The 14,317-nt window shown below is 38.0% G+C and overlaps 1 protein-coding gene across 2 annotated transcripts in view; it reads left to right on the forward strand.

The window, feature by feature from the left end:
* The window catches only part of khdrbs2 (KH domain containing, RNA binding, signal transduction associated 2), a 59,241-nt gene extending 52,278 nt beyond the window's left edge, over nucleotides 1-6,963 (forward strand). Inside the window, exons 10-13 of one of the 2 annotated variants that reach the window (XR_007814783.1) lie at nucleotides 782-834; nucleotides 2,661-2,754; nucleotides 3,773-3,853; nucleotides 5,886-6,963. The gene's annotated coding sequence lies outside the window, so the exon portion shown is untranslated. The remainder of the gene's footprint in view (nucleotides 1-781; nucleotides 835-2,660; nucleotides 2,755-3,772; nucleotides 3,854-5,885) is intronic. The other variant, XR_007814782.1, reaches the window with a different exon arrangement.
* Nucleotides 6,964-14,317: the final 7,354 nt, after the last annotated feature.

The following is a 14,317-nucleotide window of genomic DNA, read 5'->3' on the forward strand; positions in this document are numbered from 1 at the left end:
AATGGGCCATACAGGATGTAGATAGTGGTTTTCACTCTCTGATAGTATGTTACTGCTGAGTGGAAAAACAGCACACTCTCAGTGTGTCCTGTCTTCTATCTGCAACTCATCGATGTCTCTGTTAACCTCTTTCTGCATTTCTGCCATTTAATCTGACAAACCTGTATATGCACTGTAATTTTCCGTGCTTTAAGCATCAAAGCTGAAGTCCATTTAGCAATTTGAATTCTCTTTTGTGATTAGTACACCTGGAGCCTGGCTCTCATTAAGAGTGTAGATCACGGGACTGAAAGGAAGACTAAACACTAAGCAGGTAACCCTAATAATAACACTAATTTAATCATCAAATGCTAACTTCCACTTAAAAAAAAGTAAACCTGCCCTTTTTAACCCCAAATAAATGCACTTTTGAATTAAAATCCCTTTCTGTCTCTAACTAGATAGTCCATAAGGAATTCAGCTAAACTATGATAAAAGAAATAATACATGTTAATAAAAGACACTAAAATAATGTCCAGCAAACTAAACATCACATCAGTGGTATAAATAAATTCCCAAAATTTGCTCAAAACTCCTCATAAAATGTCAAGTGATTTTTATAACACGTTGAATTGGTTTACTTTTTTCACAGTGATGGAATGTAAAGACTGCTCTGTGATATATATCGTACACATTGCTTACATACTACATTGCATGCAGTCTGTCAGCCTATACCTGTTTATTATTGATTATATATAGGATTGACATATTCTTCATCATACTGTTTTGTTTTTTCCTGTAGACAAGGAAACACACTATAGTGTGATTTGGTCAAAGCAGAGAGGAATATAACAGGTGAGTGGATGTATTCACCAGTAGAGTGGTTACATGCATGTATGCAAATGATTTGTAGTCAGGTTTGTTGAAATCGTCAGTGGTCACTAGTTGGTCACCTTTAATTTTAACATTTAAATGAGGCATAATTAAGAGAACATCAGCAGGTTTGGCTGATTTTGCCTCAGTGACTGAATTCATCTTCCAACCAGTTAGCAAAGACTTAAAATCGACTTGTGTTCATTTTAATGTCAAATCATAGTTTACCACTGAACTTCTCCATTTGTGGCTCACTGTGCGCGCACTGTTCATAAAGGATTAAATACAATTTCCATCTTTCATAAATTCACCATTAAAGCTCATTTACATCAGCTACAAGTGTTCCAGTACACAGTTTTTATAATTCTGACAGCCCATTTAAAACACAATAAAGCACAGACATGTGATTACAATAATGGAAACAAAGGGATAAAGGAAACAAGATCTTACTAAAACTGCAATGTGATTAGAAATAATTCATCATCTTTAGTAGAGCTGCAAAGTAATGACTAGTTTCACTGTTAAAGTTTCTCAGTAGCAGAAACTAAAGAACTCTGCACTTAAACTCTAGTAATTAAAAATATTATTTATGGTTCCTACATTGCCTAATATTATAAACCTTCTTTTCTGTCAAAGAAATGTTTTTTTAATTCCATCTGTACCAATTATTTGCACATTTCCTTTCCGCTATTCTGTAATATTTGTATTGTATCAATCACTATGTGTGTATTTTTGTTTACTCCAGTCTATGTTTTATAGCTATGCAAACTACTGCTACACCTAATCCCTATGGACAGATTCCTGGTGACCTATTTATAATTTATGCTCTTCCACTGATGTTTTTCTGAAGGTGCAATTCTTTTTGAAAATGTATTCAAAGGTATAACACCTTAATTGTACTGTTGTGCTGATAATGCACAATGAGATTTATGAACAAAGCTGATCCAGAAGTTCAAGATACAGCATCAGTGGTTGCTGGTTTTGTCCTGTAAGGCTGCAATAAGCCACGATAATCTTAAAATGATTTTATTTCTTACTATAATATACTGAAGTAAATTTGTCACCACGTTGTCATTACTTTTAATGGCCTATAACGATGACTGCAAAGCCTAATAACAGGACTGACTGAGATATGCAAGACAACCTTCAGAGCTGAAGGAAATTCCTTTCAACCTAAATTCCCTCTCATCTGTTTTCAAGTAAAATTAGTAAAAAGCATGAATACAAATGTGGAGCTTCTGACTTTTTGTTTTTGTTACATCAGGCTTTACTGCAGTTAAAACTTCATTCTGTGACAAGAAATATTTAATCAAGTTAGTAGCAATACAATTACTGTTAACACTAATAATTAACATTTTACAGTCTCAAGTGTGACAAGAGCTGTGTGTTTTGTAGTTATTCTCAGCATGTGAAACAAAAGAAACATAACTTTAATTAATGAGCAAGATCTGCTTTTGGCTGAAACAGCATAACTGTAGATTTAATGAAAGAACTTTTAGTAAAACTTTAGTAAACAAATACTGCATCTAAACTGAGAAATGTGTCTCCATCTGTCTTTTTATATATTATCACATTATGATGAGCCAACTGCCTGAATAGCATACAGTACATTTCTAACAACAACAAAAAACTTTGCTACTGCTTTACCTTCCATATGGTGGTCAAAATAATAGCTATATATAATGGGAAGAGAGTCACACACAGCCTTACTGCAATATATTCTCATTCTGCAGTAACGTAACATGGCTGACATCATGTTCCCATCCCTTTTTTGCAAAATACTATTTTCTACTTGTGCTTCTTTTCAGAGCAGAAGGCGCAGAAACCAGCTCCCAGAGGACTGAAGATTGTACTCAGCCATCAGACATGTTTGGGTCCTTCATCCGTCAGGAAAATAGCTTGGTATGCATTTCAAGTTGTTCTCCATAAAGCACCTAACCATAAAGCTGTCTGCGCTGGAAAAGATTAGTCATTGAGGTTAAAGGAAGAATTGAACTTAATCCAAAAAATTAACAAGATGTCTTCAGTTTGCGCTTCATAAATATATTACATTGTCTTACAGTAGATTTTTCAAGGCTGTTTTCTCAAGATGATGTTATTGTAAATCAGCAGGGAGCTATTTGGATGGATTCGACATTCACAGATGATTGTTGATTAATTTAAGTCCAGTTTTGTTATAGACAGAGAGGTTATGAAACTGCCAAAAATAAAGTGATGTTAATTAAATAGCTGTAATTGACTAATTGTAAATGGTTGCAGATATAATTTCCTATTTTCAGCCCTTTTTGCACCTAAGCTTCCTCTGTGACTTGTTTCTTAAAACTAACTCCCTTGTTTATTTGCACCTTTGAGTTGGAGGAGATCAGTGCTGCTGGAAACTCTGTGTATGCCAGTGATGTTCATGCAGCCTTTGCCAGAAGCACTCTCAGATCCATTTTCATAACAAGCGGGCCAGCCAACAGCCGAAATCCCAAAGCCTGCTACTGATGTTGATGCGTTTCTTAAAGTGAATGCTACTGATAAAACTCCTCTCACGTTCAGATTACAAAAAGGATTTTTTAAAAAAAGAGTCATTACGCATTGTACATCTTTCTTGTTTTGTACAAAAAATGGAGTCTAAGGTGTTTAAAGACTTTGCAGCTGTCTTCACATTTCAGTGCCATTAGTCTGCACATGGATCCATGGTGATTCTTGTCCATTAAGCAGTCCTGGGCTGCAGCCTCGAGCGCAATAAAAAACTGGCAGCTGTTTGTTTTGTTGGTTTGCCAGGTTTATCACCTTTGGCAACACTGTTTATGCAGCCATCACACTCTTAATAGAATACACATTAGTCTATTTAGTGAATACTCTCTGTTTATGCATCTGTTCCTGTGAAAAAGTAAAGATAAATTCTGTTTATATGAACTTTCTGTTTACACAGAGATAAATTTGGACTTTGAGCTGAAGAAAAAAAGATTATGAAAAATGAAACATGATGACAAAGACTGACAATGACTCACAGGTAAGGAGGTAATGGTATCTATGAACTCTTACTTTTTACTATTTTGTGGGTTTCTTTTGTCTATTTCTCACTGTTTTGTGGATATACTTGAGAGCTTCCCTGGAAACATTTCTATGGTACAGTCAAGTGGGAACACACAGCCTTCAAAAAGAAAAAACAAACACCCTTTGCTTAATTCTGGACCATTTGAATGTCTCAGTTGTTGTGCTACTGGGTCACATTTTACATCGCACTGAATAAAAAGCTGTTTCACACAGGTAGGTAGCTGTTAATAATAATAATAATAATATCTACATTTGTTAAGGCTTCCAAATAACTGGCCTACACTAGAGTTAAGGTTGGACCTAAATAGAGAATAAGGTTTCCTTGACCACAAGGCTCTTAGAAAAGTGTTTCCACCAGAGCTCACATTTACCATTTCTGTAGGGACAGAGGTGAGAGCAGTTATGCTAAATGTAGATTATGGCTGAGAGACTGTACAAGAACAGAACTGTACTTTAAAGGGATACTTCAACATTTTGGGAATTACTGTTATTCCCTCAATTGTCAGATCAATTCCAGCCAGGAGCCAGTTAGCTTAGCTTTGCACAAAGACTTGAAATAGGGAGAAACAGCTAGCCTAGCTCTGTCCAAAGTATTTTACTGTGCCCTTCCAAAGAGTTTTGTACAGATTAAAACTAAGATAACTGTCTGCTGGTGGTAGCTTCATATTTACTATACAAATACAGTGGTATTGATTATTTCTCTCGCAGCAAGTATTTTTCACAATGGATCTTTTCTAAGTACTACTAAATCTTACCCTGCCAGTGTTCACTGACTTAGTAATGAGACAAGGAGCATAAAGAAATATAAATATGTATGATTGAAAATAGAGGCTGGACAACTCAAGCTGATACCAACACATTCTGCAGTCATGTAATGATACCATCTGCTTGTATGTTCAGACTGGCTGAGAGAGAGAGAGAGAGAGAGAGAGAGAGAGAGAGAGAGAGAGAGAGAGAGAGAGAGAGAAAGAGCGGCCATACTCACTAATTCAGTCAACGGCTGTGTGAACAAATAAATGATCGCTGCACACTCTCCTGTGCCAACTCTCATGCTTAGCGCCTTATTTTCTCAAATAATTGCACCTATTTGTTCTTAACAAGACAATAAAAGCTCATTTGAAAAGGTTGAGGTGAGAGTGAGGAGGTCTATCTCCATCTATCTCCATCTCAAGGACGAGCTGATTGTCTCTGGCCAGTAGCTGCATCTCCATACAGAACGTCATCCTGGATGCCAGACAGAGTGTTGACAGATTATAACTGGGGGATTCATAAAGAGACAGTGGATCTAGGGGAATTACTACACACTGCATTTGATGCACACCCAGCCAAAATGTCAAGACTTGGGGCTCAAAGCCTCACTGCATAGCCTACACAAACTGCTGCACACCAAGGACACAATGTCATTTATCATAGCTTACATCCTCAGAATCAATTCTGGCAGATGTCAACATGGTTGTCACATAAATAGTTGAACAGATTATTATATAGACTGAAAGGAATGGTTTGACATTTTGGGAAATATGCTTATTTTCTTTCTTGCTTAGAGTTAGATGAGAAGATACCACTCCTGTGTGTATGATAAAGATAAGGCTATAGCCAGGAGACAGTTAGCTTAGCTTAGCATACAGGCAGAGTCGAGACATAAACCAATAAACTTTTTTTTTTTTTTTTGAAAGGCTTAAACAAACAGGACATAATGTGCTGAATGGTGAGCCCTAGAGCTTCTGGGAGATTTTTCTTTTCTTTTTCTTTTACCTTTAGACAGAGCTATACTAGCTGTTTTCCCCTGTTTCCAGTGGAAGTGCTAAGCTAAGCTAATCATCTCTTTAAATCAACCTTCATATTGACTGTACACATGAGAATGATATCAATCTTCTCAATTACTTCTCGGTAAGAAAGACACAAATATTTGCTTTTAGAAACAGCTTTGCTCTTTTCTGACTCTCAATATACAATGTGTGTATCTTTCCTCTTTTCTTGCGTTGCAGGTTGTTAAGTGTTATGGAGACAAGAAGAAGTTTCATGCCTTGCGGACGTTAAAACTTTTAACTTGTACTGAAGCATCTAAGTGTTATATTTTTTGACATGTAAAAATGTCCTCAGGTTAATAAATTTTCATTTCAGTCAACCAGTAGTAAAGGCACTTGGACTTTTTTTTTTTTTTAAGTATATGAGAATAACTCAACACAACTAGACCTTATTTTAGCCATGTTTTAGCCATGGTGTTGTCATCTGGCGGCTGCTGTCATTACCAACCCGAGTGCACCCTGTGCCTGTTCCCAGCTCACTAATAAATGGTTCACTTAGTGCTGCCAACATGAACATGTAAGTTCATTAAGCAAGTCGAACCCACTGCTGGCGTTCTGGCCAAATGTCACAGCTACTTTATGAGCTCAACCCGTCACTGCCTCTGGTATATACTTCAGCGGCGAGTCACAGCTCACACCTTGTGTCATTTTCTGAGTGGTAGTCATAATGAATGGTGCCGTCTGCATCTCTACATATGGTAGGCCTATGCAGTGATTAACACTTGAGATTTATAGAAGCAATTCAGGCATCCTCCCGCTCAAATAAATGTTTATGAATGTCTTCTTTCTGAATTTAGTTGTTCATATTTGATTTACAAAACAATAAATTGATATCCCAGTAAACTGAGCACATCTCGAGCTTCTCACAACATGTTGAACTTGAACAGCTTGGAGGCCCAACGAGTCAGACTTAGTGCACAAGATCATCCGTTTCTTATCTTTTCGGATGGAAGGGGATTTCATGAATCCGCTCAATTGTATAGCAGACTCATTTCATCAAAACATGCACCCCTGATTCTGGCATTTGTTTAATTCATTTGCTCCATGACATACTCTCCACACAGCCTGTCAGACAGCATGGCATTTATCTTCCTCGATATCGCTTGATCTAAATATTGAAAACACAAAGACACCAAAGTGGGTTAGGATCTAGGCGAGTACCCAGAAATGTTCAATGATGCAAAACAGTGCATGGTAATAACTCTAACACACAGCATTTCCCCCAGCCAGGGACAGCTACCTGAGCAAACTGAGCTCTGTTTAGACAGCTGCTTGATGAGCCAGAATAGAAAATGAGGGCTTATAATCACCCAAGTCTAAAAGGGCCTCTTCACCAGCATAGCACTTGGGATGAAATGGTGTGCAGAGTCAGAGTCCTTGACGTGTTTTGATGATTTTCATGTTGTTTCCCTTACGACAGCAGGCTGGGATCTAAGCCAGGTGACAGAAGGTGAGGATGTATAGCTTGAGCTGCAGTTTTTTGCAAGTTGTGTGCTAGTGTGTACAGTACTGATCTTGGCTCCCCTTGCACAAAAGCCTGCCCCACAGCTCATTAGAGCTATTTTTGGAGATATGATGAGTTTTGACATGTTGTGTTGCAGTGTGCATTTGGATAAACTCGGCAGCAAGTGAACTGGGCTAACTATGTTTGTTACTGATGAAGTCATCTTGTACACAAAACATCTAAACAAATATAGGGCTGGTTTGATGTGCAAGATTTTGGGGGGTTTGTAACATGGCAGGAAATGTTTTGCAGGATGTAACTGTCCTTGAAACATTTGTAGCAAGATTACACAGCCTATTTTTTGAAAAAAATTCCCCCTAAAAATATGAGATTCCACCCGCAAAAACAACAAAAAAATTTCCATCCATTATCATGATTTTGAACTGTTTGGGCTCAAGGTCTAAACTTGCCTCGAGTCTCTCTCAAGGAAAACTAAACCAGTTCTCTCTGAATAATGTCCTCAAACAAACAGTAACAGAGTCTGAAATCTCTTCCCACTGAGAGTGTTTTCATGCATAATGCAGATACAAGCTGCTAAATACATCTCCATATTCAGATTACAAATAGCTATTTATGAATAAACATAAAATTTCCTTGGTAACTGGGCTTCTATAGACCACAAAAGGCAGAAGTCAACAGGATAAGGTGTTTATTTGCTTCAATATCCTGACTAATAATGGCAGAGTGATGCATTGTTATGTATCTTTTCCAAACTAATCAGGACTTCAGTTACAATGATTCTCTTTACTTTACTCCTTATTTATCTAAATTATACTGAGTCAAGTGTACTCAAAAACTCCTTTGCTTCATTGGAACTGAGTATGACTCACAATGCCCTGTCCATCTGAAGCAATTTATTTTCCAGCCATATAATACAGCACTCATGGTTTGTGAAATATGCAGTGGACTCGTTCTGGACATTTACAGCATGATTATAAAGGACGTTTCATTAATTTCTAAACCACACACGACAGTACAGAAGAGTTCTGGTCTAAAATCCTGGAAGTGTGACATTTGTTCTGCATGTTTTTTTTAAATTGTCATCATTCATCTATGAACCATGCCAGGGGTGAAAATAAACTTCCCTCCAATCCTCAGCAGTTATTTAGTGCTACAAGGATCCTCTCACATTCCCTCCATGCTTTTCCATCTCTTTCACTGCTGCATGTTACAGCTTTGATCTTCCTTCATACTGTTTCACAATGCAAACTAAATTTGAGTCATTATTTCAGGTGAGCTGTGCCAATCATGAAAACCCAAAAGTCCATTCAGCTTAGAGACTACATCTAAGATTGCTGGAAAAGATGAAGGCACCACCACAGGCATCTCTAGTCTGTTTTTTTGGCTTTTTTCTGCAATTCATACCCCCACGAGTTACAGTGCAAGATGCCATGTCGGATAAATGCCTCCAACAGGCAAGACTGTGATGTAGCTGTCAAGATTCAGAGTCACGGATGTCCCCAATGAAGCCTTTTTGTTTTGCCGAGATTGTATTTCTCTTCACAGCCGAGGAAATAATACACAGTTGTTGGATTTGATCTGGGTGAAAAAAGTGTCTACAGCAACTATTGCTCAGAGGGCAAGGTGATCTATCTAGCCCACACGAAAACAGTTGCCTATTGATTCAGCAGTTGATTGTCAGTCAAGGTCATGTTTGAGTCTTTTTGTCCCTGGGCACTCAAATGAAGAGCATATGACAAGAGTACACACTCTCTATGTGGAACTATTTACAGCATGAAATTAGTCAGACCTGTCAAATCTCCGCAAAGGACAGTGAGAGCTTTTCACAGGGACTGACAGTCAACAACTAATGGGTACTCTATATTCATATACTATAGGTGAACATAATGTGACTTTCCAGCAGGCACAGCAGACTGCTTTCATAGGTGTTTGTGCGTCAACTCTACCACATTCAATGTGCGAGTGCACGTGGTAACAGAATGTTCACATTCACTTCACAGCACATGTTGCACATTAAAGCTAATGCCACGTTCCATTAGACATAATTCATAACTCATGTTGTCACATATGGAGCCCTGACACTAATAAAACATGGTTAAGTCAAAAATATAACTGAACACTGCAATAAATAATGTTATTTAAATCATTTTAATGGAGTGTAAAGAAAAATTAAGGTGTTTTTTGCTATAATCATTAAAACTTTATGTATTTTACTCTTTTATTTATCTTTCACAAGGTTCTTTTTTTCTTTTTTTAATTTGCTCTTAGCTCACATTTAATTATTAGCATTTTCCCCCCACCCAATCCCCTTTGCCTCACCGCATTTAAAATTTCCTTCATCCATATGTGATAGTAGGATGGCCATGTTCATGTTTATCCACAGCATTAATTGGTCCAGCAAGTGTAGTCTTTCATTATCAACACACAGCCAGTGCCTGTAATGTTAACTACCCATGTAGGCTACTGTACCACACACTGTTGTGCCATCACTGTGTAAACTCTTTTAGATAGCAAGCTAAAGCTAGCAAAGGTTGCTAACCAACACTATTCAGAGGTTCACAGATGCCATACTTCTGTTTTAAAAAATACTATGTTTATTTAAATATGTTTATCAATGGAAATAAGTGTTGGATTTTTGGGATGTCTAAGAAAAAGCTTTTTGCTTTTTTTTAACCAATTGATTACATGTTAAATATTACTTTTGACATGCCTAATGATATTATTTATTTATGTATTCTACAATATTTCTGACTTGTCTGATAATTTTCTACTTCTCGTCAGTTTGAGGCATCATAGTTACCATACTTTTAGCAAAATCATTAACATCAAAACACTCCACAACCACAGTTCAGATATTACTGAATTATTCCTTCACTGCTGCTTTGTTTCTTTGCCCAAGGGGTTGCTGCAGTAAGCTGTTCAAGTCGATTACGAGCTTACACTGACCTCACCTTATCAGTGTGGCAACCCGTGGGGCTATATTAGCGCTTTGTCTCAAGTGAAAGTCGTCCACATCATTTTCAGGATCGAATAAAATGCAACAATGCAAGAACTGCATACAAAGCCACTCTGACATTTTCTAATTAACAGTCTTCTCAGTCCTTAACTTCAGACATACTTTTTCATCCCTGATGTGTGAATGGGAAGAAAATGTTAAGAGGTTTTTAAAAGATAATACTGCATAAAGCATTTGAATGTAATCACTTGATAGATTATTTCAAAGGGTCAGTTTCGTAGGTCTTTTGTTTGATATAATGTCTTTCACGTATGTTCAAGGGCTAAGGCCAAAATAGATTCTATTGCTCAAGGGAAACCCTACATGAAACACAATTACAAAAAATATGGAGTCATCAGTCACCCTGTATAGCGTCTAAGTCCTGTGAGGTGTTGACATTATGCTGTGGGGGTCACAGTGATGTAATTATGAAAGTAAAAGAAAATCTTTTTGTGAGGTCGCTGGTTCAAATCTGCACACGTGTGCTGCCTTCAACAGCCAGGGTATCAAACTACAGTTATGGGGCTTGGGGAAAACTGCAATTCTCTATAGTGAGTGCTGCTGGAGACCCAGTGAAGATGAAAAATGCATGTCAGTAGTGAAAAATCCCAGCTCCCTGAGGGGGACTGAAGCTATGAACCACAAGAAAGAGATTAACCAATGTAGCTGTGAGAGAGAGCGAGAGGTGAGCTCCCTGTTCTCCCCCGCTCTCCCTCTCAAAAAGATCATTTCTGAAATGATTTATTTTTTAATAAATGTTCAATGACAGGTGTGAAGTAATTGGGCAAATAATGTTTGTCAACTTGAAGGGCCCAAAGGAGGGTTTGCTCTCACAATGATAAATCTGTGTACAAAAGCAAAGAAGCTCAGTAACACATGCATTTGACAAAACACTGACATTTCATTTTACGGCATTCCTTTTTGTCACTAAGCATGTCTCATAGTCATGCCTAAAAGGTAGAGCATTGTGTTCCTTTGTTATTGCATTAGGCAGAATTTGAAAACATTCACAAAGATGACATAAAATTGAAGCAGCTTCACTGGCTCTAGTAATAGCAAGTTATGAGCTCTAACCAAGAGAAGATATCAGGCACATTCTTCATCTGAATATTGGAATGGATTTTGTGAAAATGCTCTTTCACAGCCTTTTATCTGGCAAGAACTTACCAAGATGTGCCCCTTTAGGAGGGCATCAGCATTGAAAATAAGGGAGAAAAACTTATCTCATATCCACCAATCACAAGGGGGCAATCGGGTGGATTGCTGTGAGCTCCGGCTCATCAATCTATCAACGTCAAGGAGGTAATCCAGGGGATTGCTCTTAACTCTGGTCCCTCACACTCCCATCTTTCAGATTCTTATCACCCGTCTGTTCCGACTGCTAACTCTGTGTCAGCCCATGAAGCATCAACAAGCTTCAGCGCTCTGTCTACACCGACACCCCCTGCAGGGAAAAAGGATGGGCACTCAGCTGGTTGATTGTCAGGGCCATTATGCCACCCCACCAAAAAAAACATCCCACAGTCTCCACTTCCACAATTCCCTCCATTAACAAGGGAGTTTGCTTTCCACTTCCCCTTTGATGTGTCACACTCCGCTGCAGATTTGTTTTTAATATGTGTGACAGAATCCACTTAACTGGTAGTGAGAGGAAGACTTTTTTTTCTTTGGAGCAACAGCAGCCATTCAACCCCAACACGGCATTCACATTCTAGTCTGTGTTATGTTAAACCACAGTTAATTATAGATGAATTCACCATCAGAGAAGCAGCCATTAACACATATAATTGGCCACAGCTCCCAACCAATATTCTGCATTTTATTTAAAGGAATAGAAAAAAATGTCTTAACTATTCCTTGTAGCAGTTTTTCATATTCCATTGACAGTAAAGTACAAACTAAACCACACAAATATTTCTATAGCTGCCTCTGGCTGTGATTTCACATCGCCTCATTGAATCTGAATGTACACAAACTGTATTTTGGTTTTAAATGCAGTCAGACTCACACTGTAATCATTGCCACAGTCCAGCCACCATGTCCTTACAAGCAACAAGAGGGAGAGTATTGTAAACACAGATATGGATAAACACAGCCAAATGAGATGCAAGTCATTTTCAAGTCAAATGTGGGTATATACAGCAATATGATCTCATTAAATTCTGCCTTCAAAGCTTTAATAACTCATGGGAAAAATAACTGCAGAGGGAAAGATGTAAATGTGAGCTCCCTCTGCACTTGGGTAAACTCTACAGTATATGGGGGCTCAAATAGATGGTCAGTGTTTACTAAGCAGTTTGATCCTGAAGCAGTGTGAAGTAGGGTATTGTACCACAGAGATTAAAACCTGTTTTACCAAAGCAAGCAGGAGCACTAGCTAACTCTTCTCACTCACAGGTTGCATCCAACGCAAAAAGACTAACGCGAAGCGATAGCACAGCTGCAGGTGAAGCTTAGAAGGAGTGAGGAGTTTGTGAGCAAAGTTAATCACATGACCAGCATCTCACACATCTGTCAGGTTAATGAGACAACGCCCTGGGGAATAGTGGCGTGTTTACATACAGCTGCAGGAAGTTTACCACCAGTTTTTACAATCAACAGGGTTGTCACATCTCTTGGCTGATTTTGTGTTTGGAGAGAAGACTTAATGATAAATGCATTGTTTCATTTTTTTTCATCATCACGCTCTGCATCATAACAAGATCTGTCAGGTTTCACATGAATTGGACAGAATGCTGATGGGAGCGTAACTGATGCTCCCATCTGGTGTTACGATCAATACTGAACAACGTCATCAACAGACAGTAATGGACACTCGTGGTTCTCCAGATTTAGACCAATGGAACGATGCCAACAGGTGCATCCTCACCTAGCTACATAAACCCTTGCAGGAAGGACATGGGCTCAGACAGTTCGCTTGATAACACCTATTTGCAGTGATTGATTTTCCAGGTAAATCCACTTTTATACTTTAAACCAAAGGCAGCATCAATGATTCCTCCCAGCTGGAACAAAAAGTCAATTCACAGCATGCTTGTCTTTTGTTTGTGTTGCCCCCCGAAAAAAAAGCATTAATTTGGCTTATTTTATACACCAACAAGTCACAACAGCTAGACAACAACTGGTGTAATATTAATCAAATAATTAAAGACAGAAAGTAAGAGTGCTATGAGGTCAGCAGAGTTCAGTGCCCAACAAATATTTGTGCAAATTGAGTACTGTGAATACCCTGGTCACTTTCTCAGTCCATTTCAGTAATGGATTTCGGATGTCTGACACAATAAAACGCCATCATGTTGCTTTAGTTGAATGCGAATATGATGAGGAAACTAAATAGAAATGGTTTTCAAGGTTGAAAACACAGTGCAGCAATGAAAAATAAAAATTTACTTTTGATACAATTCCCATTTTCATTTTTGCAAATCACCACAATAGTTATACTATTCCTAAGTTGACTCCTAACAAAGTAATCTGCAAGGACAATTTCTTTAATAAATATTGATTTCTAGCGGGTCATATGAGTGCTAAGGGGAAAATTACATTGTTAAAGTTTAAAACATTTTTGTGATTGGTTATGACACATCAGACAATTTTGACTTTTCCATATTTTTCTAAAATATAATCTTCAGACTGTCAGCAGGTATAAGCAATGTTTTCCACGTTAAAATAGTTTTGAAGTTGCTTTCTTTGCCAGCAAAGTAAACATCCAGCTACTGTGTGTTTAATACATCCCAGTGGGACTTTGAGGTGGAGGGTGAACTCAGAATATATGGAACAGACTTTGTGTGGATGACATTTGAGTGAATCTGGAGAGTAAAGGAATGAAATGTCACCATCTTGCCATTACAGTTCAAATACACATACTTTTGACAGTGGGGCATTTAGAATTAAATAAAACAGCAGTTTTAGTTACTAAACTAAATTCATGCTGAACTTCCCAGTTCCCAGACTAAGCTTTTGTTTCAAGAAAGTGATACTTTCCTGTGGCAACATATACAGTTCCAGGCATTTAAGCAATATAGACCACACTCACTCTAACTTATATGTTGTTCCTAACCTCCCCTCCATCAGGCTTCACTTCATATCTGCTCAAACTTTCTACTCACTTTTATTTATTTCTTCCAAGTGCAGCAGCAACTCAAGAGCAGTGAG

Source organism: Lates calcarifer, linkage group LG16_LG22, assembly GCF_001640805.2.
Source record: "Lates calcarifer isolate ASB-BC8 linkage group LG16_LG22, TLL_Latcal_v3, whole genome shotgun sequence".
Lineage (NCBI taxonomy): Eukaryota > Metazoa > Chordata > Actinopteri > Centropomidae > Lates > Lates calcarifer.